At 35.3% G+C, this 27,605-nt stretch overlaps 1 pseudogene; it reads right to left on the minus strand.

Moving 5' to 3' along the window:
* Positions 1-12,075: 12,075 nt before the first annotated feature.
* LOC101610949 lies at positions 12,076-12,401 on the minus strand (annotated as a pseudogene).
* Between the last annotated feature and the right edge of the window lie 15,204 nt (positions 12,402-27,605).

Raw genomic sequence — 27,605 nt, forward strand, 5'->3', positions numbered from 1 at the left:
TACAGGGCTCTTAGGATTGGATTCCTGTTGTTTTTCCCATGCATTTAGGTGGTTGGTTAGGTTATTAAGATTTGAGATCTCTCTGTCCTTGGTATGAAGGCATTTAGAACAATACATTTCCCCTTAGATTGCCTTCATTGTGTCCCATAAATTTTTGTAATTTGTGTTTTCATTATTGCTCAATTTTAGAAATTTTTAAACTTTTTCCATTACCCAGTCATTGCTTAAAAGTGTCATTTTCAGTCTCCAGGAGCTGGTTGAATTTGTTTTTGTTTTGTTTTGCTTTGTTTTTCAAAGTAGGGTTTCACTCTAGTCTAGGCTGACCTGGAATTCACTCTGAAATCTCAGGGTGGCCTTGAACTCATGGCGATCCTCCTACTCTGCCTCCTGAGTGCTGGGATTAAAGGCGTGCACCACCACACCCGGCTTTAGTTGAATTCTTAATATATCTCTTGTTGTTAGTTTCTAGCTTTAAAGCATTGTGATGAGATATGATGTAAGAAGTTATGTCATTTTTTTTCTGAATAAATGGGGGCATGTTTTATGGCCTTATATATGATCTATTTTTGGAGAAGGTTCTGTGGGCTACTGAGAAGAATGTGCATTCTGTATAATTAGGGTAAAATGTTTTGTAGATGTCTGTTAGGTCTAGTTAATCTATGGTATTGTTGAGCTCTATTATATCCCGGTTGATTTTCTGCTTGGATGATCTGTATATTGATGACAGTGGAGTATTGATGACCCCAACTATAATGGTGTTGCTTCTTATTTCTGCTTTGTTGTAAAGTAGCCTTTGTTTTATAAACTGTGGTGCACCTGTGTTTCTTGCAAATATATTTATGTTTGTGATGTCCTCATGTTGGATCATTTCCTTCATGAGTTAGAAGAGGCCTTCTTTGTCCTTTTTGATTACTTTTGGTTTGATGTCTATTTTATCAGATATTAGTAAAGCAACACCTGCTTGTTTCTTATTTCCATTTGCTTAGAAAATCATTTTCCATCCTTTAACTCTGAGAAGGTGTCTATCTTTAGTAGTGAGGTGGATTTCTTGAAGACAGCAGACAGAAAGGTCTATTTTTCTGATCCACCCTGTTGACATGTGTCTTTTGATAGGTGAGTTAAGAATATTAATACTTAAGGTTATAACTGTGAGCCTCACATCCTTTCCATGATTGGAAGCTTGATGAAGTTTGGTGCTTTCTTGAGCTTTGTACCCTTTTTGAACCTGATCTAGCTTTGGTTCTAGCTTTGGATATTATGTTTGTCTTCTTACAGGTTCTTGAGATTAGTTGTTTGACTTTTCTGTGTGGAGTATGACCTGAAGTATTCTCTGTATGTTTGGCCTTGTGTTCATATAATCATAGAGCTGACTTATTTTCATGAAAGTTTTCTTTTTGCCATCTATTATGAGTGATATTTTTCTAGGAAAAGAAGTTTGGGTTGGACACCAAAGATTATTAGACTATGAAGTGCTCTATTCCAGGCCCTTCTGGCTTTCAGGGTTTCCACTGAGAAATATGAGGTAATTCTGATGGGATTGCTTTTGTATGTAGTGAGTTGTTTATCTCTTGCTGCTTTTAGCGTTCTCTCTTTGTTTTCGTTGTTGAGTTTTAACTCAGATGTGTCTTGTAGACTTTTTTTTTTTTTTTGGTCCTGTTTTTTGGTGTTCACTGACCTTCTTTTATCTGGATGGGCCTCTTTTTAGTGAGGTTGGGAAATTTTTCTTTAAAAATTTGTTGAATATGTTCACTATGCCTTTAGCCTGAAATTCTTCCCCTTCTGATATACCCATGATTTGGATAGTTCATCATTTTAAGGTATCCTACAGTTCCCTCATTATCTAATTGCATTATTTTTTTTTTGAAGTAAGGAAACATTTTGGACTCCTGATCAACTTCTTCTGCTTGTCTTCCCACTGTGAGGCTCTGTCCTCCACATGAGTTAATGAAGGATTCTAGAGAGGTTTTTAGAAATTCTATTTGATTTTTGTTTTCTGGTGTGTTTTTCTGCATTGTGACCATCTATTTTGAGGTACAATTTCATATTGAGGTCTATTTTTCTCATTCCTTCCTAGAATTCATTCTTGCATTTGATCATATCCTCATTAGGCTTATTCAACTGGTTATTGAGATCCTCTATTTGTTGCCTCACCTTCAATTCATCTGCCTCTCTTTTGAGGCCTCTCTGGTTATCTTCAATTAATTTAAGCCTAGTGACAAAAGCTGCATGTTCTAAGAGATAATTCTGATCAATTACATTTATGTGATTATTGGATTTTTGATGATTTGCTTCCAGTTTACCAATTCTCTTGATCCAGGCCACATAGTTTATTGAGTTTTTATTTGGGGATTCAATTTCTGTTGTTTTCTCTATGTTTCCTTCATATGTATATATGAAGGATTCCATTGTGGGATTAGGCATCCTTGGTGTAAATCTCTCAACTTTGTGACTTTCATTGTATATTTTGCATTGCGACCTACCAATCTCAGGGTAAATGTTTTATTTTATTAAGGATAAAGCAAGTATTTGTCTTTGTAGTACTTTCAGTTAGTATTATGTTTTAAATGTAAAACAGATTGGAGTAGGATGGGGTTATTATACTAGAAGCAGAGATTGTGGAGGTTCCCAGTACAACAAGAATACCCGGGGAACTGTGCAGTGGGGAACTAACTGGGATCTCTGGCCTACTCACTCCACATGCATATCCTCCAATGCAGCAGATCTGGAAGCTGGTCATGCAAGGGCTGATCAATCAGGAAGCCTGAGCAAAAGGCCTACTTCCACTGCATGCCCAGTCCAGATTGCTCCATGCCCGTAACATGGGTACTCAGTGCCATGAAATTTAGAGGTGATGAACTAACTAGGAGCTCTGACTTACTCACTACTTGCACATATGCTCCAATAAAAGCAACCTGGGATTTGGGGATATTTTCATTGTTATATTATCTAGATCAGCAAGTTGAGAAGAACATTCATATGGATAACAAACTAAGACACTCATCAAAAACCAAAACAATCTGCCTTTAGTCACTACCACAACATATGGAAAAAATAGTATTTAAAAAAAATTTCATTTGTTTATTTGAAAAAGAGAAAGACCAAGAGAAAAATGAGGGCTGGAGAGATGGCTAAGCAGTTAAGCGCTTGCCTGTGAAGCCTAAGGACCCCGGTTCGAGGCTCGGTTCCCCGGGTCCCACGTTAGCCAGATGAACAAGGGGGCGCACACATCTGGAGTTTGTTTGCAGAGGCTGGAAGCCCTGTCGCGCCCATTCTCTCTCTCCCCCTCTATCTGTCTTTCTCTCTGTGTCTGTCGCTCTCAAATAAATAAATTTTTTAAAAAAAGAGAAAAATGAAGAGAGCGTACCAGGTCCTCCAGCCACTGCAAATGAACTCCAGATGCATCAGCCCCATTGTGTGTCTGGCTTATGCGGGTCCTGGAGAATAAAACTGGGATCCTTTGGTGTTGCAGGCAAATGTCTTAACTGCTAAACCATCTCTCCAGCCCCAAGAAATACTATTCTTAATTTTACATTGAATAAAATTTAAGGTATTTCAATGAAAACATAGTTTCATAAAACTTCCTCAAATTTTCATCTTTTTAATATTCATTTTAATTCACATATACTTCATTTATAATATACTTATTTAGGAGTGAGTTAATTGCATAGTTAAAATTTATAAGTTTATTTCATTGTATCTTAGTCAAAATGCATGATTTCATCCTCTATTAGGAGACAAACATGTTTGTTAATAATTAAAAATATAATATGACAATAAAATGCGGTAATAAAAAAAGGTTATTGGTCATGGGTAGTAGCACATGCCATTGAGCCCAGCACTTGGGGGGCAGAGGTTGGAGGATAGCTCTAAGTTCAAGACCAGCCTGAGAATACATAGTGAATTCTGGGCCACCCTGTGCTACAGTGAGACCATACCTTGGAAAACCAAAAAGAAAAAAAAATTAATTAATTAATTAATTAAATTTAATTTAATTTAAAAAAGGTTATTCCATGGTAGTTGCACTTGATTACAACAGGATATAACTCTATCACAACTATTAAACTAGAGACATGAGTCACTCCTCAGAACAGGGAAACTACTAGACAAAAGGTGGATAAGATAAAATCTTATATGTTTAGAAATTGCCACCCATGAGAACTGTGGGGTCAGAGAAGTTCAAAGGAGTACATCAGTTTTGGGTCTTGTAAGGTCCCATGTAATTAATGGTCATCAAATATGGAGTAAGGTTATGTGCTCTTTGAAAATTAAATAGGCTCTAAATTGTTAAAAATGAGGTGGAGATAACTATTTTAAAAATAACTAGGTGTGTGAAAGTGAACTTATAGTGGTAAGTTTACAAATTAAGTAACTAAATCCTTCTGTAAAACAAAACACAAACAAAAACCAAACTAGGGTCCAGAAGAAGCACTATAAATCCATGGTCATGTGTAGTAGTTTGTACTACTGAACATTTGTAACAGTATGGATTGAAGGAAATATGCTTCTGGCAGCCTTACCACTCCATAACATTAACCTTTTATTTTAGGTACCACCCCTCGCTTCTGAGAACACCATTTTTTATATGCCACCACAAAGCATCCGTCTAGTGATCCCCAGAATTTCAAATGTCTCTTGCATCCCATCAGTATCAAACCAAGACTTTTTCAAGTACTTTGCCCAAAGGAAGTCTAGTAACTATAGTTTCTATATTGAACTTATCAAAGTTCAACTGCTAATGGCATAATGTTTGTCCCTGTTCAGTAATATTATCTTGTCTTTCAATCACTAAGTAAAAATAGATAATTAAACATCAAGCAAAAGTGAGGGACTGTTGGAGATCTGAGGAAATTTAGAAGGTCCTATTTTACCCACAACTTTAATGTTATTTCATAAAGTAACTAAAAGAATAAACTTAAGGAAGAAATCTTTGAATTGATTTCTTACTAGTTATATAATCAATTATATTTATCATGTAGATTTATGATGTTATGGTGGAAATATTCTAATTGTCTCAATAAAAGGTACTGGGGAAATCGTGTATGCACTTTTAAAAGTGCTATAAATTTTTTTATCAATATACAAATATGGTAATAATAAATTATAAAACGTAAAACTTCAAGTTACAAACCAAGGAACACATGTTTTATGAACACATGCACATCTCAAACCAATGAGTACCTCATTAGTGGATTTATGAGAACTGTTTATTTTATGCATCTTGCTTATATACATATTTTGTGTAGATCACAAATTTATGTTTGTGGAAGGGTTTGTGGGGAATGAGAGGTTGGGAGGAGATGCACACAAAACTAAATCCAAACTGAATTGGTACCACACAAACCTTTCTTCTGGATAGTATACTAAAACATATAACCATCAACCAGAGTATAGGGGGCTATTCTTGTAAGAAGGGTCCTGGAGAGCATGAGAAGAAGCTAACCCTAAAACAGCGGCTTCTGGTCTATAACTTCCAATACCAGAAATCAGTTGCTACCCACTTTGACTTGTTGATCAGAGACACTGAAGTAGTCCCAAAAACAAGACAGGCTTTTGTCAGAGCACGTGATTACCCACCTGAGGTAAAATATTGTTGAAGATACCACATGCTGCTGACTTAGAATACCAACAGATCTGGCTGGAATATGGAAGGGAGCCAGTTCCCAGATGGTTAGCCTATACAGTCCTGGAAAGTGCTACATAAGCTTCTGGGGGAAAGGGACAACAATGGTGTGACCAGTAGGAGACACAGCTGTTGAAAAGCAATTAGCCTGACAAGGCATGTGAAAAGGTGGCATACAGACCTAGTGGGCAACCAGTGGTTTTCTCAATGGCTATGAGATCTTCTCAGTAGAAAGGAACCCATAGCTGTAACTGGGAACCAGGTCAGAATCCTATGGAGACAAAGATTATGGCCAAAAGAGGGACTAATTCCATGAAAATTTCTCTAAATTAATGATGCTTATCTCATTTAACCTATGCAGACCTCATTCTCTGTTGGTGAATCTCTTTTTCTCCTTCAGAATGTAACAAGGACCAAGGAGATAAACCACCACTTACACATCAGCCAGAGCCCAGGTGAAATCTGAGAGGAATTGGTGAGATGAGCAAGAGTGCTGCTTCCATAGTGTACCTGACAATCAGCCCTGAAGTGAAGGAGACAGATACTCAGGACATCAAACACATACAAAAGCAGAAATCCAGAAGCTCCTGAGATCCCAATACTGAAGTAGACTTAAAACACACACACCATGACTCAGGGAATGTTTTTGGAAGAGGGGCCAGAAAGATTGTAAAAGCCACAGTTTGAGAGGACATACCCATAGGCATTGCCATCCCATAATGACTGACTCCTGCTCTCACAACTCATAAGATACAACTCCATGGGGAATACCAGCAACTTCACTGAGGAGGGGGCCCTCAGTGGAATGGGGAAAAAGAGGAGGAAAATGATTGTACCAACACATGATGTATTCATACAAAGTATATTCACTATAAAAATTTTTAAAGATATAAAAATTAAGAAATTATCAATTTTAGAGGCTACTTTGCAATGTTTAATAATAATTTCTTCAACAGTCTTATAGCAGGCCTTTTTACTCATATCATTACTGTAATGCTTTAAGATTAAATAGCTTTTGTCTCTACCTCAATCATCATCTTACAGCTTATCATTACATAGAATTTATTGTTGGCCCATATGTGTTCATTTTCATTATTAGTTGTTCTCCTTTATCACATATCAATAACTACATTGATGTCATGTTTGATCTCATTAGTCACCTTGGATCCTATATCCAAATGTTTCAATTATATTCTGATCAATCACCTGAACATCATAACACTCTTATGCTTTTACCACTATTCATACCATGTGGAAAACTCCAAATTAAACTAATTAACAATTTTCTTGGATCTCTTGCCTGATTTATTTAATTTGTTTCAAGAAAGAAACATTACCATTCTGTCTGTGTACATTAGATACCCATGATATAAAATTTCTACCAGGTCTAAGAGTTTATTTTAAGTCTTTCTATCCATTTCTAAATAAACACCTCCCTACTAAATCCACAGTTGTAACTTCCAAAATATTCCTTTTCTCTTCAAAACATGATAATGTCCCCAATTGTGGTTACTCAACTCATCTTCACTTTTTGTTTTTCAACTACTTTCATTCTGGATTCAACAGCTCCCATGCCATAAAACTTAAAGTGACTAAAAAGCAAAGCTCTGCTGACTTCCACCCAGTTCTAATCCCAATTAATGTTTCTACAAAATTCATGACATTTGATAGCCTAACATTTCTAAATTTGTCTCCCATGATTTTTGTGATGCTTCACTGTTTTATCTCCCTTTCTCTTTAGTTATTCCTCTTGGAGTCCTCAAAGTTATGTTCTGGTTAACATTTTTCAAATGATTCCCTATTGGTGTCTTCTCCAATAACCTCACTAGCAAATTGTGCAAGCTCCCATTCTTTGCTAAAGAGCAACATATACCTAATTAACATTTATAATTAAACTCCTGGTATCTCAGACCTAACATGTTTAAAACACATTATCTCATCAGACTTGTATCATGTATTTTCTTCCTGTATTTGCTAAGATTTTTTTTGTTTTTCTAGAACTCAATAAATCAAGATTCACAGACAGAAGAGGAAACAGAGGAGAGCCAAGATCCATGGGTAAGACAAGAAGGTAGCTGACTGCCCACCACAAAACTTGCCATCTTGAACACATCTGTCAGAGCCTAGAAGAAATTGTACAGGAAGAGGTTGGCAACATGAATACTGCTCTTACTACTGGTCTGCCAACAAGTTCCAGGGTGATGGTGACAGACACCATCATCACTCAAAACCTATCAAGGAGAAATCCAGAGCCTACATAGTACTGAACACTAAGTCAGACTGCCAGTAGGCCTGCCATGACTCAGGGAACATTGCAGAAGAGAAGATGGAAAGATTGTAAGAGCCACAGAATAGGTAGGACTACCTTGAGGCACTGTCCTCCCACTAGCCCACAGGGACTGACTGAGGCCTTCATGACCACACAATGAATACCATAATCTGACTGCAGAGGGCTCCCAGTGTAATGGGAGCCAGGATGAGGGGATAAGAGTATATTATGTTATGTTATGCTATGTTATGTTACGTTACGTTGTATTACATTACATTACATTACATTATATTATATTATATTATATTATATTATATTATATTATATTATATTATATTATGTTAAAAATAAAATTTAAAAAAAATCAAACCTTGTCACTTTTACTACTTTATACTACTAATCATTCCCTATAGCTAACTATGAGTCAAATCCTGTGGGGTATACCTACATGATAAATTATCCTTTCTTATTAAATTTGATTATTTGCTACTTGAAGTCTCATTATCTCAAAATTTAACTACTATCATAGCTTCTTATCTAATGACTCCCTGACTTAAGCTCATTGCTCTGATATTAGGAGCATTAATTCTACTGTGCACAGATAGGGAAACTAAATTATTTTCTTGCTTTTATTTATTTATTTTTAATAAGCATACAAACAAATTTTCATAAGGCATTTTAACACAAACTTAGTTCTAGCTTATTACCCTTCTTTCCCCAGTTCCTCTCCCAATCTTTCCATCTCCCTTCCCCAATTTGTCCTTAAATTCAGAGTATTCAACTTTCTACTTTTTTCTTTTTTTTTTCCCCAAAGTAGGGTCTCACTCTAGCTCAGGCTGACCTTGAATTCACTATGTAGTCTCAGGTTGGCCTTGAACTCAGTGATACTCCTACCTCTGCCTCCTGAGTGCTGGGATTAAAGGCATGCGCCACCATACCTGGCCTCAACTTTCTACTTTTATGTCTCATTTTTGTGTTACCTTTTCAACATACTTCCCTTAAGGCCACTTTCCCTCTTCTTATGGGCTTCTTTCTAGTTTTCTGGCCTCTATCTACACTCAATCTGATATTAATATAATATGTAATATATGCTAGTATCAACATGTCTTATTTGTCTCTCTAAGCCTGTAGTGCATCTCTTACTATAGCATTGTATCTACACTCAATCTGCTATTAATACATTATGTAGTAGAGGATAGTATCTACCTGTCTTATTTGTCTTTCTAAGCCTGCATCTCTTACTATAGCATTGTCCTCTTCCATTCATTTTTTGCAAATTTCCTAATTTCATTTCTATTGTGTATAGCCAGAGGTGACAAATTCTACCACAATATTTCTGGACACTTCTACTGGACTTTCAGTTGCTCACTGACAAGACTTGAAGTTTATCCAGTACTTTATTATGAATATCTGTAATGCATTTGCCAAACAGTACTGGTTCAAGTTTTTTTTTTTATTTTTGTTTTATCTCATAAGAAATTACTACTATGATATTTATATTAACTCTTTCAATTTAGAGTGTGCTAAATGGAGCAATTTTGCTCTACTTCTTTACCTAAATTTCCTGCTTTTTAATTTTGTATTTTTTCCTAAATAAATTATTTTTATTTATTTACAAGAGAGAGAGAAAGAAATAGAGAGAGAATGGGCATGCCAAGGACTTCTAGCTACTGCAAAAGAACTCCAGATGCATGTGCCACCATGTGCATCAGGCTTACATGGGATATGGAAAATCAAACCTGGGGCCTTAGACTTCAGTGGAAAGTCCCTTAACCACTAACCCAGCTCTCCAGCCCTAAATTTCCTGCTTTAAACTTCAAATTTTAGTAACAAAGTTCATAGGCATTTATGAAGAATTATTATTATTTTTTTTAATTTATTTATTTGAGAGCGACAGACACAGAGAGAAAGACAGATAGAGGGAGAGACAGAGAATGGGCGCGCCAGGGCTTCCAGCCTCTGCAAACGAACTCCAGACGCGTGCGCCCCCTTGTGCATCTGGTTAACGTGGGTCCTGGGGAACTGAGCCTCGAACCGGGGTCCTTAGGCTTCACAGGCAAGCGCTTAAAGCTAAGCCATCTCTCTAGCCCAAGAATTATTTTTAAATATTTAATTTAAGAAAAAGAGAGACGGAGAGATAGGGAGAAATAGAGAAAGAAATATAATGAGAGCAAATGGGCATGTCAGGGCCTCTAGCTGCTGCAAATGAGCTCCAAATGCATGCACTATCTTGTGCATCTGTCTTTACGTGGGTACTGGCAAATAGAAATGGGTCCTTAGGATTTGCAGACAAGTGCCTCAACTAGTGAGACACCACTCCAGCCTAAGTTTTTCTGTTTGTTTTATTTGTAATAGGACTTGCCCCGTGTGTACAGTAATTGAAATTCACCATAAAAATGCAAACAATTTGTGACTCATACCTAGAGCAATTAGATTGAAAATGGTACTTAGAGTGAAAGATGCTGGAATAATAAAAACTGTTTCGAAACTACAAGTGTATTTTAACCTGTGATAGATGCTGAACTAAAATTATGATTTGCATTTCTGCAAGAAAAGAATTTAAAGCTTTGACAGTTTCTCCAGATCAGCATTTTTTACATCTACATTCACTATGAGAAATCAGTGATATAAATTTTGTCAAGTGAGATTTTTATTATCTTGTGCATATCATAACTAAGTAAAGGTGATATATAAGTCCAGATAAATACTTTAACTTTAATCTTAGTTTTTGAGATGTGTTTAATTAGCCACCTTTTCATTTGAATAGCAATGAATCCATCTGCTTAGTGTTTTTAAACAGAAATCAATGATTGACTTTATTTAGGATATGAAAATAGAGCTAACTTTGAATAATAAGCCTCCATGATTACTTGATGTCAGAGTAATAATTTGCACTTCAATTTCCCCAGTATTGTTGAAGTGTTAAAGCACAGAATAGAGAAAAAAATCACAGAAGGGTGTGGTGGCTCCTCATGACTTTAATCCCAGCAGTTGGGAGGCAGTTAGGAGGATCACCATAAGTTCAAGACCAACCTGAGACTACATAGCAAATTTCAGGTCAGCCTAGGCTAGAGTGAGATTCTACCTCTAAAAACCAAAACAAATAAATAAATCAAAGCACTATGGAGAGATTCAAGATGAGTTGTATAAGCTTCACCACTAATGACAGGGTCTTCAAGAGAATCAATATGGGGAGGGAATTACCATGGGATATATTTTATAATCATGGAAAATATTAATAAAAATTAAAAAATATATGTGTTACTTTTAGTAACATAAAGGTAAATGTCATAACATTTTCAACTACAATGGTAACCAAACAAAAACCCTAATAATTTTAGAAAGATACAATATATGCAATATTCCATAATTCCATCTTAGTATAAATTTGGCTTTAATTGGTTAAATATAAATTCACAATACTATCAGATTCATCTTGTAGATAATTTACCATTTGTCAAGTTTTATATATTAAATTAGCTGAAAAATGACTCAGGACTTTCATATTACTAGTTGTTTCTTCTTTTTTAAAAATTATTCATCTTAATTCTCTTTTTCAACTTTCTTGGGCACAGTATTACACCAGTTAATCGAGAGATCAAAAGCCACCACAGTAACTAACCTACCCATGACAGGGGAATATGTTTGTTCTCTTATTTTGGTGTTAAATATTCCTTATTTTATATTATACACAAACAACACTAAAATGCCTGTAATAAATAAAAGCAGCATCCTTAGATACAAGGAATTCTAATTCAGTTGACATAGTCAAGACAATTGCTTCTTTATCTTTTACCCTTGTCTGTAATGGACTATTGCATACCAGTTGAAACAAGTGAGTCTTGCTTGGTTCTGAACAGTGAAGAGAATTTTTCCCAGTGTTCAAACATATTCATGTAACCAGTTGTAGAAATCTGAAGCTAAAATCCGTCTTTGATAGGTTTTGAGGCGGTATTCCTCATCTTTGTGAAAAGTTGAAGAATGAAGTAAGTCCAATCATATCTTTAAAAGGGAAAGCAGTGATAGTATTTACTGAATCAGAATAATATTTTTTTAAAAGATTATATGCTCTTTACTGCAAGCAATTTTACTTAAATAAGGACTCTCCAACAAAAATATTCTGTTAGTCATTCATGATCTGAATTGTGGTATATGAAATCAGTAAAATTATGGTACACATTAAAAGCTATAAGACATTTTTGTTTTGAAATAAATAAGCAATTAGGTCTGCCCTTTATCCTTTCTTCTTGATGCCAGCGAAGATCATTTTTGTACCAGGGATGTACTTCTCGGGATTCTCCAGATACTCCATCAGTGTTTCTTCTACTCAGGTGATGCCTTAGTTTTTGTTGGTGTCTGTGTAAGAGAATAGAATCCAGTAGCCTGACAGGTCTTCTGCCCAAACAGACCGTGGAGATTTGCTCTGGTCTTGTGTTTGCCTCACTTTTCCACAGTATGGCACTGGGAAAACTTCTGAACAAATATCTTCTTGACTTTCTCAACATCACCCATCTTCAATTTGCTCAGCTATCACAGAACCGATGCATGCTACAGATCGCAAGCCCAACGTCCTGCTCTGCTGTGTTTGTTCTCTTATCAGCTCTTGTATTCAGATAACACTCAATGCCACTCACGAAGTTCCCTCTGAAAATTGGGGACACACTAGTTTACTTCTTTAAACTATAGGTCAGAAACAGTGTTCAATATAAAAGACCAATAACTATCACCACTATTCAACATTAACGAAACTTTCCAGACACAATTTTGGATATCACCTGAATGACCCAGAATAAAAACAGCTAAACCATTCAGCCAAGTTGGCTAAGCTATCTTCAACAGCTGTACTTACTAAAGCTACTTTGATTATCTCTTAGGATTATTTATGAGTAGGAAGATTTCATTGACAGAATCCTGTGTAGAACACATGAATATGTACCTTCTTCCCCTCTTTCTGACATGGGATTGAGTGTTTCCATTCAATTCATATGGGTTGTACACAACAATAATAATAATAAGCCACACCCATTCCTTTTAGCCTCAGATGGTTAAGAAATATTCTGCTCAATTGATAACATCCATCCCAGGAATCTGTAAAAAGTGTTTCCAACACTAAAATTAAACTTGCCATATCCATGCTTTACTTTCATTTGATGTTTGCCAGCAAGGTCATTAATTCTTAGGAAGTGTTTACTGGAAAAATGCAGTTGTATTTGAATGATTATTTGAAGAAAATATGAAGTCTTTGAATGAGTCATGAGTGAAGAAAAATATCATTTGAAAAGATTTCAGTTGAAAAAGAAAGTGATTATGGAAATAAATTCTAATTAGCCTGAAAGACTCTAAGACTGCACCCTGTGGTGACATTAGTATCTTCAATAGACAATGAAATGTGTTACTAATAGAAATATAATATTTATTGCACACTTGGATTTTTCCTCCATGTTTTAATACTAAAAATATGTGTTAATGACCACATAAATTAATCTTTGTACTATAGCTATTCTGAACCTTTGAATGAGTGAGTCATATTACTGGAAATTTTGCAAAGAGAATTAGAATAAACTGTTTCTCATATTCTAATAACATCATAATGCGACGAAAAGGGTAAACTTCATAGGAAGCTGAGAATATTAATGAATGAACATCACCACTAAAATTCATGTTAGGTTACTTAGAAGTCTGTAAATAAAGACAAAATGTCTAAATACACCATGTTTCACTGATAATGACAGTTCAGATTTGATCAGGAATCCAAGATTTGATATGGAACCCCATGTCAATATCTAAAATGGAAGACTCAAGAGTTATACAAGAATTATATATGGAAAATAAGTATCCCTAAAGTTTTTGTTTTGTAGGTAAATATTATGCCACGTATGGGCTTCTTTAACACACTATGGTAATGTATGGTTTCCACTCAAACATGTCCAGAATCATACAAGGGTAATGGGAGGCAAGGTTCCAATCTAGCATTAAACAGTTTGGGGTACATGTACAGGAAGTTAAACTTTCATTAGAAAAGTATATAAAGCTTTTCATGCAATACCACAAAGCTACTGCATTCTAAAATACCAAATCATTTCACGTTCCTCATGCCTATAAGTTCCAAAAGACCCATATGAACAGGTATATCACTATATGATTCAACTCCTGGTACTATGTTAATGTTGATGTAAGCTACCCATATCTGGGACATACATCCAACTAGAATCAGCTTATTGGAGGAAAGGCTTTATTTTAGGTTTACAGCTCAAGAGAAACACCATCAGTGGCAGAAGAAGCTAGAGACTGCCCATATATCCAAGCAAAGACATCCAAGAAAAAGCCACCAAGCAGCAAACATGAGCAGCCAACTCTCAAACTACTCTTTTTACAACTCAGGGTAGGACTCATAATTCAACCCTAAGCACACCTTAGGGCTTTACGCCAAGATACACTCCCAATGACACATTCTCCATCCTGGCTGCTAGAGATCCAAGTAACTCACTATATATATATATATATATATATATATATATATATATATATATATATATATATATATATATATATATATATATATATAATCTGTATATGTAATAAATTTGCATTCAAACTACCAGACATCTTAATTGTCTAGCACAGTCTTTCTCTTCTGTATTGAATTTTATAATTTTTAAGAAAGATAAGGGACAATGTACTGGTAAAAGATTAGCATTTTGCGATGATAAGTACCCTCATGACTTCTATAAAAGAGATAAAAGGATAACTAAGTATTCTGTAAACTTTATTAAACTGATTTAAATTTCAAGGTTGGTGAAAAAACATAAATATTTATTGCTTCATTCACTTATTAAGTCATAGCAAATGAAAAAGGAAATGCACCAGGGGAAAACAGGCAAACATGACAAGAATTTTCTCTTGAACTAGTAGACAGATTATTATATATTAAATATCCCACACAACAAATTTTTACTATAAAGTATCCAAATACATGATGAAGTATTCTAAAAATAGAAAAACTGCTCTAGAGAAAGGGACATTAAACAAGGAAATAAATTTCTCTCAAATTTCTAGTTTGTATAACCAAAGTATATAATCAATATAAGGCAATATACATTGGCATATCTTGATTTAAAATTGTAACTTTGGAAAATATGTATAAGGTTTTAGTTGTAGAAAGACACACAGAGAAGGAACAATATAATTCATCTTAAATTCAGCAATAAACACCTTTTCCTAATCATGCTAGAAGGTCCTGACGTTGAAGTAGAAATAGGGGTAAGGGTTAAAAAGCCTCCATTTGTTCAATATAATGTTATAAGCTGACCTGGAACTCACTTTAGACCCAGACTGGCCTCAAACTCATGGTGATCCTATTACCTCTTCCTCCCAAGCCCAAAGGCATGCACAAACACACGTGGCCTAACTATGTTTTTTTTTTTAATTTAACTTTTTATTTTTACTGATTTATGTGCAAGTTTGGTCGTAAAGATAAGGAGAGGAAGCAAAAGAGAAGGAAAGAGAATAATGGGAATTTGACCTCTTGCTACTACAAATGAGCTCCTGATTTATGCAACGTTTTGTACATGTGGTTCTGTGTGGGAAGTTTGGAGTCAAAGTAGGACCAGCAGGCTTTACAGCAAGTGCCTTTAAACACAGAGTTATCACCTCAACCATAATTATAATGTTCTGACCTATAAATTTATGAAAGAGCAAAGGTAATTATCCCACAAAATAAAAGTACACAAGTATTCTTCAGCTAGAGAAAGGAATTATTTCCTTTTAATGTATTTTTCTGACAATAAGTGAATAAAACAGAAAATGTTGCTAAAATAAATTATTCATTCTCAGGAAATTAACTGAATATTTTTCTCTCTTTACCCATCAGATTGGATAGAAAGCATGGAACTATATTAAAGAAAAATATATTTTTTACTTATTTTTTAGAATTCTCATTGTTGCCACCTATTACATATTAATTCCTTAGTATTTAAAATAATCCATATAAAGTTTTTTGTCTTCCATACTGGTATCCTAATCTGAGGAATAGGTAGACATGATGGTATAGATTTTAAAGCATTAAGCAAGCTTTTTCGTAAGAAACACAAATGTTATTTGCTGATTTTTTTTTTTTTTTTTTTTTTTTTTTACCTTGCAGAGTGGCTTCATAATCCAAAAAGCAATGAAATATAAGCCTCCAACATGACTCTGGGTTTCTTCCCAATTTCATAATTTGCAATAGTCAACTTGAATAACTCATCATACACAGGAAAAAAAATGAGAATTAAATCTCAAGAACCACAAATATTTTTGCAATGGTAAGATAAGCAAATTTCTGGAACAGCCCCAAGTAACTGTGCTATGGTACTTTCAATATTGGAATATACTGATTCTTGCATAATTGTGATGTAATGGATGTGAGAAAGGAAGAAAATGAGGCTTTTGGGAAAAAAAAAAAGACAAAATATTAGGGCTTCTGGCCATCTCTTTTTTTTTCATTTAGTACTATATTAGTTTCTTTACCTGTTTCTTTGAACAAATACTTGACAAGAAGCAACTTAAGGATGGAAGAGTTTATTTTGGCTTAATGTTTAGGATATATATATCATCATGATCTGAACTATGTAACAGAAGGAGCAGGAGGCCAGCAGGTCACATTGTATTCTTAATCAGCAAGAGGAGCATGAACAGGAAGTAGAACTAGGCTATAAAAACCCTCAGTGATCCATTTTCTCCAGAAAGGCTCCATGTCCTAAAAGTTCCAGAACTTTCCAAAATACCACCAGTAGGTTTCCAATTGTTCATACACATGAGCCTGTAGAGGACATTTCACATATCATCCCCACAACTATAACCTTATGATTATCAATTTAATAGATCCAACCCCAATTTTTTTCTTGAGCTTCAGAAACACAGATATAAACTAAATAACAGGCACATACTCATAATTGTTTCAAAAGAAACAGGAATACCAATTAATATCCTGTGCTGTTTATATCAAGCTTATAGCATCCCCTGCTCAAGTCAAAAGCTAGCATCATTACTTCCCACTCAATTCTGTAACTAAGGTGATCTGAGATCCTTTTCCAAACTAAAGAGATAAGGAATTAAATTACTACCACCATCTGTCTAGCAACACAAGTAACAAACTTGGCAGTAATTAAGGATTCCTTTCTCTTTCTACTTCTTTTTGAAGGGGTCTGGGTGCTCAAGGAGTGTCCTGTTCTTCAAAGTCTGCTTTATTCCCCCCTGGATTAACAAATTGGCACCCTACCTGGTATCGAGGAATATAAGAAAAGCTGGAAAGAGGGTCATTAGGTTTGCAACACAGTCTTGTGTTTTGGAAATGGCCATGAGCAGTGTGAAGTGGGTTTGCTGGTTGCCTGCATAGAGACCCCATGGGGCCATGAGGATGAACCGTGGCTTACAGTGGAGACCCAGTGGAGATGCCGGGACCATGAGATGGCTGCTGAGGAGCTGCCGGCCCAATGAAACTTCCCAGGACTGTGAGTAGCCTAGCTGGAGGGGAGGAATTGGAATTCCAGAGACTTGTTGTTGGTTAGAATTATCGGACTTGAAGGTTTGTCACTGACTAGAGTTGTTGGACTTGAAGCTACAGATGTTTGCCCTGGTTGTTTTAAATCTTGTATTGGTTGAATGTTCCTTTGCTATGCTCAATGCCATATTTTGCAGTGTGAATATTTATTCTATGTAATTATGGTTTTTTTGAGGTTATTTTTTTGGTATTATGGCTCAGTAAAAAGATCTTGAACTATGGGAGATGTAGGAACATCATTGGAATTGATAAAAACTATGGGACCTTTTAAAGTCAGACTGAATGCATTGCATTTTACATCATGTATGGATATCAGTTTATGGGGGCCAGGGGTGGAATGTTGTGGTTTGATTCAGGTGTCCCCCATAAACTTAGGTGTTCTGAATGCTAGGTTCCCAGCTGATGGAGATTTGGGAGTGTATTGTTGGGGGCTGGCTTATGGGTATTAAAGTCAGTTTCCCCTTGCCAGTGTTTGGCACACCCTCCTGTTGCTATTGTCCACCTTCTGTTGGCCAGGGGGTGATGTCCACCCTCGATTCATGCCATCGTTTTTCCCTGCCAGAGTGGAGCTTCCCCTAGAGCCTGTGAGCCAAAATAAATCTCTTTTTCCCTGAAGCTGCTTTTGGTTGGGTGATTTCTACCAGCAATGCAAACCGGACTGCTCCCTCCTTCTCCTCCCTACTCATCCTGTTCTTTTTTCTCTCCTCCCCTCCTCACATCCCATCCCTTATCCTACCCTCCACCCCTCCCCTATCCTCTCCTCTTCCATTTTTTTCTGTCTCTGTAAATCCAGGAGAATCTATTCTATAACTCCCTCAAGTCCACTTCAGTTTTATATACAAAATTAAATGTTTCTCTTATATTGGTTTCCAAACTATACCAACAACATTAATATATTCCCAAAGCACACATGTGTTACATCATCTACCATATAATGAAGCAAAAAAATATTATGGACAATGGTGTTAAAAGGAAAGAAGTTGTGAAGTGGTCTTCAATTGTATTACACTCCTTGAAGTAGGAGTTTGTTGATTCCTTCCTCTCCTCAGGTTCTTCTCAAACATAGCTTCAAATCCTCTTCATTCTATCTCAGAAGTCTAACATTCAGCTCCTCTTTATTATTCCTACCACCAAGAACTTCATTTTATTTTCTTTTTTTAAATTTAACTCCTTTATTGACAAATTCTATAATTGTAAACGATATCCCATGGTAATTCCCTCCTTCCCCCCCATTTTCCCCTTTCAAATTCCACTTACCTCTAGTCTCTCTTTTATTTTGATGTCATGGTCTTTCCTCCTATTATGATTGCCTTGTGTAGCTAGTGTCAGGTACTATTAGGTCATGGATATCCAGGCCATTTTGTATCTGGAGGAGCATGTTGTAAGGAGTTCTATCCTTTCTTTGGCCCTTACATTCTTTCTGCCACCTCTTCCACAATGGGCCCTGAGCCTTGGAAGTTGATAGAGATGTTTCAGTGCTGAGCACTCCTCTGTCACTTCTTTTCAGCACTATGGTTCCTTCTGAGTCATCCCAAGGTCACTGCCATCTGAAAGGAGAAGCTTCTCTAACCAAAAGTGAGAGTAGCATTAAAATATGGGTATGAACATTAAGAGAAGTGCTTACTGGGCAGTTTGTTTAGCATAGTATATACATTTAGCCAGACAGCAGCAGATTTTATACCCCTAGGGCTCATGACTACCTATGTTATAGGTGTTCAGTATCAGGCATGTATTCCCTTCCCTGGAGCGGGCCTCCAGTCCAATTAGAGATAGATTGGTTTCCCCATAACGGACATGCCACTATTGCACCTGTTGGCTCATTAGGCCTTGATGGCCTAATATAGGGCTTGCAGTGTCGACTGTTGAGTATCTCCACTGGTGATGACTCTCCCATTGAACTGTATGAACTGTAGGTTTTTCCAGTTTTTCTATCAGCATGGAAGATGCTTTCAGCTCAGCTACAGCAGAATTTCTCAGTGACCTTGCAGCCCGAGTATGTGCAGTCTTCAGCAATAGGGTCCTACCATGTATTCCTGGTGGGAAAACAAGGGCCTCAGCAATATCCTATAATGTTTTGTGGGCATCAGGGACCTCCCTTACCAACAACTCATTGGACGATATCCCAGCCCTGACACTGAAAATTTTCTTAGTAACAATCCATGGCTCTTGAGTGTTGATTGTCCAAAAAAGTAGGTTTCCATATGACTTATTTATATCCTCTTAGATTTTGATTAGCCCTCCCTCCACCTTTCCTTTACTTAGACTCTTCCCCTGACCTCACTTAGGCCTTTTCACCCCCACTAATCTGTTCTTCTATCTGCATATATACAATACTATCCTTTATACAATAGCATTCCCTTTATATCTCCTTTCTAACTTACTGGCCTCTGCTACTGAGTTTTCTTCCTACTTACAAACACAAAAGTCCAATCATCTGTAGCTAGGATCCACATATGATAAAGAACATATGACGTTTGGCTTTCTGGGCGTGGGTTACCTCACTAAGTATAACACTTTCCATGCAAATTTCATAACTTCATTTTTCTTTGCTGCTGAGTAGAACTCCATTGTGGAAATGTGCCACATCTTCATTATCCACTCATCAGTTGAGGAACATCTAGGCTGGTTCCATTTCCTAGCTATTCTGCATAAAGCAGCAATAAGCATGGTTGAGCAAGTATCTCTAAGGTAATGAGATGAGTCCTTGGGATATATGCCTAAGAGTGGTATAGCTGGGTCATATGGTAGATCTATTCTCAGAAACCTCCACACTGATTTCCACAATGGCTGGAGCAGACTGCATTCTGACCAACAGTCTAAAAAGGTTCCTCTTTTTCCACATCCTCAAGAGCATTTATGGTCATTTGTTTTCATCATGGTAGCCAATCTGACAGAAGTGAGATAGAATCTTGATGTTTAATCTATATTTCCCTGATGACTAGAGATGTAGAACTTTTTTTAGATGTTTATATACCATCTGTATTTATTCTTTTGAGAACTCTCTATTTAGTTCCATAGCCTATTTTAATAGGTTTGTTTGATTTATTTTTATGTAATTTTATGAGTTCTTTGTATATCCTATATATTAATCCTCTATCAGATGTATAGTTGGCAAAGATTTTCTCCCATTCTGTAAGTTTCCTCTTTGCTCTATTCACAGTGCTCTTTGCCATACAAACGCTTTGTAGTTTATTGAGGTCCCAGCTGTTGACGTGTAGTTTTATTTCCTGAGCACTTGAGGTTATATTCAGAAAGTCTTTGACAATACAAATATGTTGAAGGGTTTCCCTCACTTTATTCCTCTAGCAGTTTCAGAGTTTCTGGTGTGATATTAATATCTTTGATCCATTTGGACTTAATTCTTGTGCATGGAGAGAAACAAGGATGTATTTTCATCCTTCTACAGACCTATATCCACTTTTCCCAGCACCATTTGCTAAAGAGGCTGTCTTTTGTCCAATGAGTATTTTTGGTATTTTTGTCAAATAGCAGGTGGCTATAGGTACTCAGGTTGATATCTGGGTCCTCTATTCTGTTCCATTGATCTACATGTCTGATTTTGTGCCAGTACCATTTTCATTTTCTCTGTTGTTGTTCTTGTTTTTTTGAAGTAGGACTTCAATCTTGCCCAGGCTGACCTGGAACTCACTCTGTAGTCCCTGGCTAGCCTCAAACTCATAGTGGTCCTTTTATCTCTGCCTTTTGAGCACTAAGATATCTACTTGAAAATGTATCAAAAACTCATGGCATCTTTTTCCCTTTTTTGAGAAAATGCAAAAATGCTATAAACAATGAAATCATCTACTCTTTCACTTTTAAGAAATGTCCATTATCTAAATTTTGGTGTAAAACCATCCATATTTTCTCAATATATTTTTTCCATATCTATCTCACCCTTCTTCCTTCCTTCATTTCTTCCTCCTTTCTTTCCTTTATTCCCTATTCCATTCCTTCTTTCCTCTTTCTTCCTTGATATCTTTAATTCCTAACTCTCCTCAACATTTGTACTAAATTCTTATTAAATACCAGGACCTATGCAAATTACTAGGGATATTCATGAATAAAACAAATTTGCTCTCACCAAATTTACTTTTTAGTAGTAATAAGAACATGCAGAAAATTAAGTATAGACTGAAATCGGTGTTATGAGAGAGATGAAAAGAATGTTGGGATCAACACTGACTATCTAAAATAGAAGTTGAATGATGTTTAAGCTAAGACCTGAAGGAAAAAAATATGTAGGTCAATGCTTGTAAAGTATCTATCATGAAGAAAAAATTCCTGAATTCTTATACTTTTTTCACACATATATAAAAGTTTCCCAGTGCAGTGTATTTTAAAATTATTGGGCTAAATATACCTGTAGCCTGATTTCATTTTTTGTATTTGAAAATTTTGTCCATGTGTGATACTTGGATGAGGGGAACTATAGAGATTTGTGGCAGCAATATCAAACATTGCAAGTATGTTGTCTCTATTTTCCAGATCCCTTATTGTTATGGAGTATCATATAGCTAGTTTTGGGGGTGTGTGTGAAATAATATAGGAACAACTCAAAATGCTGCAGGTACTTGACACATTTTGTATTATCAAGTAATTACATCCTCCTCAATACAAATATATTAGTACTTCTGTAAGCAAGGATCTTGTAGGAACTATATGGAACAGAGATCTCACTGCCAATAACAAGTGAGCATGTAATATAAGTTTGAAATAAGTTTTTGTTTTGATAGGCCCTTGAGATTCCAAGATTCATTGTTACTTCAGCAATATAATCAAGTGATTCTTAACCTTCAGTCAGTATAGACCAGAATAAATTGGACACTTTTTAAAATCAAAGATTACAGGATCCCATTCCCAGACATAATAATTCAGGGGATATGGGGTGGTGCCTGAGAATTTACATCTCTAGCAATGGAATAACAATTATAATCTATAACCATTTTTGTTATCTGCAGTTATTTCTACTAGAAGGTACCTTTGGTGAGGCCAAATTTATTTTAATCATAGTAATTTCACTAAAATTTTGTGTAGTTCTTGGCATATAGTAGGAGTTTAACACAAAAAAAAATTGAGAAGAGGAAGGAATAAAGAGTGGAAGAGTAGAGAAGAAATGAAGGAAGAGTGAGATATATAAGGAGCAATTATTCATATAGAAAAAGTACATCATTATACCAAACTTATGACAATGGTCATTGCTAGTAAATTCCTATGGCTTGGGAAATACACTTTGAGAACCATCATTCTAATTAACCAATGTACAAGTTATTTTTGTTTTACGTTTCACAGTGTTGTTCCAAATACATTCTTGGAGTTTAATATTGCTTTAAAAATATTACTTTAACCTTAAATATTTTACATACTTGGGCTAATTCTATCATTTCATCAATCATCTCACATGAAACAATTAAAACGTACATCTTATTTCATGGCTATATTTTTAATATACAGTATGATCATGTCTCTTCTTACTAGTTATTTCAAAAGGCACACCTAATATTGTAAGAGGTCTTGCATTTAAGATAAACATTAAAATCATTTTTCTAAGATAAAAATAAAAGAAAATCACATTCAAGTTGTACTGGTTTATGTTAAATTTAAAGATTAACTTAGAGAGAATTATATTGTAGGTAATGAAGTTAGGAACATGTCTTTGCCCTCTATTCAAATCTGCTTATATATCCTTAGTTAAATTTGCTTATTATCTCTTGCATGGCATATTCCAATAATCTTCTATAGCTCTCCTACCAATTCAAATCTGGAGTGATAACATTACCATATCAATATGCCAAAAGCAGGGCAGTAAGTTTGAAATTCTCCTATTTGAAAATCTCATATTGTATTGCATTAATAAACAAGAGATATAAAACTACTTATCCCATGCTCTAGTTTTTGGCTAAAATCACATGATTAATGAAATTATAATGTAATTTTCAATCAATATATATAAGAGCAAAAGCAGAATTCAAAACTTTGAAATTCAAAACTAACTGAGGGTGATGCTTATCCTAATTTTGAAATTAATATGCTGTTTTTATGTCAAGGTAATTAAATTTTCTCAGGAAAAAAGAATTGGCTTTCCAACCTACTCAAATGTACTTACACTCTGTGGTCTAGAGTGTTCTCTATTCTGTTTCAAGAGACAAAAGGCTGAGGTCAGAAATCAGTATTTTCTTCCCTTCATTTGGATTCACTTAATATTAGGTAAACATAAACACAAAACTAATGTATTTCCTAGTTACATTGAATAATAAAGCAAACAAATCAGTAAGCAATTATATTCTTGGGAACTGTGAGATTGCCTGTTTATAAGGACTCCTGTAAAATATGAGTGTTCACATTATTTTGGGAAATACTAATTATTATAACAAAGAAATCCTGAAAATTCCAATGGCTTAACAATATAGAAGTTAATTTCTCATTAATGTTAACAGATAATTGAAGCTGTTCCTGGCTAACATAAAATGTCTTCCACAAGGTGACTGAAGTATCTACTTCTCATTCTAGTCCTTGGAAATCTTTGTCTCTAGCTGGCAAACAGAGGAATGAAGTTTTACAAATGCATATCAATTTCATCAGGATGAACTATACCCAAAGTGACATACATCATTTCTTCCCACAATTCATCATTGAAAACAAGTCACATTGTCACAACAGTATTTAAAAGTTTCTCTAAGCAAATCTCATTAATGGGGTTGGGTAAATGTTGACATTGGTTAGATAGTTATACTAAGATGGCAACTCTACACTACGGAAATGTGCAAGCATAATTGTTTTGTGTGAGGAAAATCATCTCTGTATTTTTAACCATCTTAACCAACAGACAGAATGTCAGTATTAGGCAGAATATATTATACTTAAAATCTTTTTTTTTTTTTACTAAATTCAGAGCACATAATACTCATATCAATTATCTTAAATTCATAATTTTGAGATTCAATCATTATATTTTGTACATTATTTCCTATGGAGAAGGTTTTGTCACTCACAATAGATAATAAATTCATGTAGGACCAACTATATGTAACATAAACTAGGCACTAAATACTAGGAATTTCAGGTGGATGTTCCTGTACTTCTGAACATTCTTTACGAGCTGCTCATAATTCTCCACATAAAAATAGGCTCCTTAGCTTTTTCTTCTATTCTTCCAACTACCCAGTCATCTACATCTCCCCTCCTATGGCGGTTTAAATGTAATATCTCAATAGCCATAGGTATTTTTGATTAAGATTAAGTTTCCTACTTAGTCTTCAGCACATGGAGTCTACTAGAGAGAAGGTGTGTCACTGGGCTGGGTCTTGAGTCCATCACTAGTAGATGTGTAGAGAAAGAAGGAAGGGAGGAAGACATATAAGAGAAAAAGTGGAAAAGGAAAATTAAAGACAAAATAATATGCCCTTCTTCTTGGTCAAGTTGGTGACTATGCCAATAGCCTGAGCTGGAAAAGAGAAAGACTTTGAATGAAGTCTCCCATTTATTACACTGCTGTAGACATTAATTGTTGAAATGAGATTGTCATTATGTAAATGTGACTAGAAAAATTATTAAACTTTCCTTGATTTCCTCTATGGGTAATTGGCAGCTTTATCTGACAGAATAAATTTAAATAAACCATAGGAAATAAAAACAACATTTTTATAGCATTTATGAACTGAATAGTGTGCATCTTACTTATTCTTGAATAAAATGAAATCTATCTAGATCTAATCTCTTCTGACACGTAGCATAGATACTTTGTTCCTTCTCCATTTGTCAGCTAGAAAAATATATTCATCAATTCTTTTTCAGGGAGTGTTAGAAATTAATAGTTAACAGTGACTTTAAAGTAAGAAATTATAAGGTTAATGCCACTTTTCATGTGAACTGGGAAGTTTCTAATTCTTTTATTTGTAAAATTAACATATTGTATAACTTATAGGCTTTTAAGATGAGGTAATGTTGCATGAGAGATGAATGTAATATTCTATATTAAACAAAATATTTTATTCATAGTTTTGAGTTAAGTTCTAAATATGTAATGGAATTTCACCTTTTTGTTGTGTTCTCATTGACAGAGATTTTCTATTGTCTTTAAACTCGTTCCTTAAATACTATTTGAAATATATTTCTGAAAATCACTACATCATATGTATTACTAAAATATATCCTACTCTGGGGCTGGGTAGATAGCTCAGCAGTTAAAGGCACTTGTTTGCAAAGCCTGCTTTCCAGAGTTCAATTCTCCAGTGTAGTGGTTTGATTCAGTTGTCCCCCATAAACTTAGGTGTTCTGAATTCTAGGTTCCCAGCTGATGGAGATTTGGGAATTAAATCCTTCTGGAGGCAGTGTATTGTTGGGGCCAGGCTTATGGGTGTTATAGCCAGTATCCCTATGCCAATGTTTGGCACACTCTCCTGTTCTTGTTGTCCACCTGATGTTGGCTAGCGGGTGATGTCCACCCTCTGCTCATGCTATTGTTTTCCCTGCCATCAAGGAGCTTCCTCCTTGAGCCTGTAAGGAAAATAAACCACTTTCCCCCACAAGCTGCTCTTCATTGGTGATTTCTACCAGCAATGCGAACCTGACTGCAACACCCAGTACCAAGGTAAATCCAGTGTCCCATACATTTGGAGTTCATTTTTGGCACATTTCATTTGGTCTCTCTTTCTGTCTTTTCCTCCTCCCCTTCTTCTTTCCCTGACTAGCCTTAAACTTGTGATCTTTACACCTTGGTATTATGGAAGTATGTGAATATGACCAGCTCACACTTTATTTCCTGCTGAAACAACCCTTCTGAAGATATCAGGAGGTAAGCTTCTTAGTGGATGTTTAGAAGCCCAGTGCCAACCCAGGTGATGTCTCTGTGACTTCCTAAATCCTTAGAATCTTATTGATTGATTGATTTTCCTTCAGTTAGACAATGGGAAAGGTATTTCTGCCTAGAATTGACACATAGCACTTCCATTTACCCTTTATCAAGGAACACAGCAATATTTATATGCTAAAAGTTCCTGGAGAAAATAGTTACTTCTCAAAAGCAACCTATAATGCAGAAAGAACATGAGTGTTTGGATTATAGCTAGTTTTCTGTACCATACTTACCTATATTGCTTTACTGCAGTGGATTCTTTGCACAGAACTACTGAAATGTTATAGGTTCTCCTTTGCTGTACATTACCATCCCATGAATAATCATGAAAGTTGGAGCTTCTAATTGCTATATAGAAAATCAGCTATATCATTACTGGACATATATACATAAAGGGATGTATATCTTATGAAAGAGGTACTTACTTACATGTTCATAGCTGCTTTATTAACAATAATAAAGCTGGGAAATGGAATAAACCTAAATATCTATCAAATGATCACTGGATAATAAAATGTGTTATGGATATACAATGGAGTTTTACTCAGTTTTAAAAAATGAGGTTATGAATATTGGAGGAAATGAATGAAAATGGAAAGAATTATACTGTGAGGATACTCAAACACCAAAGGACAAAAAAGCACATGTTCTTTTTCATATACGGATCATAACTTTTAATGTTTGTATGTATGTAAGTAATGGGATGTGAGCCTGTGGATAGGCAATGATTTGAGACAGGAGATCACAAGAGAAGAGCAGGAGATGATAAGAAGGGAAAGAAATACTAAAGTAAACGTGTAATATGAAAACCGAAAACAGGTTATGTTGAGGGACATATGGTGGGTTAGGGAAAAGAGTATGGAATGGAAAAAAAAAATGTATGAAAAGATAATAGTGAAACCTAACTCTTTGTATGCTAATAAGAATCAATGTTTAACCAAAAGGAAATAAATAAAATCAATTTCTGACAGGTTCTGAAAGATTGTGCTTGGGGAGAAAGCTTAAGAAGCAGTATGTGCATAAGAGAAATATTTGCACTGTTTTATGGCCAATACAGAAACTTCAACTCTGAATCAAAGAATGGGTGGAAAGCAGGGAGAATGTGTACTCCTATTTTCTTTCAAACTTAGTTTTTTTCCATTTAAAAAAGTTTACATATGTTGGCCACCAATTGGGTTGTGAAATTCAATTCCAACAACCTATTGGTGAACATAATTTTTCACGTTTTTGGCAATTGGTTCATAAATAGTCTGATGTGTTTCATTTTTGTTAGATCTATTTAAATGATCTGAGTAGTAAGTGAAGAGAGACATTATCTGGTATAATC

This window comes from Jaculus jaculus, chromosome X, assembly GCF_020740685.1.
Source record: "Jaculus jaculus isolate mJacJac1 chromosome X, mJacJac1.mat.Y.cur, whole genome shotgun sequence".
In the NCBI taxonomy this organism is placed as follows: domain Eukaryota; kingdom Metazoa; phylum Chordata; class Mammalia; order Rodentia; family Dipodidae; genus Jaculus; species Jaculus jaculus.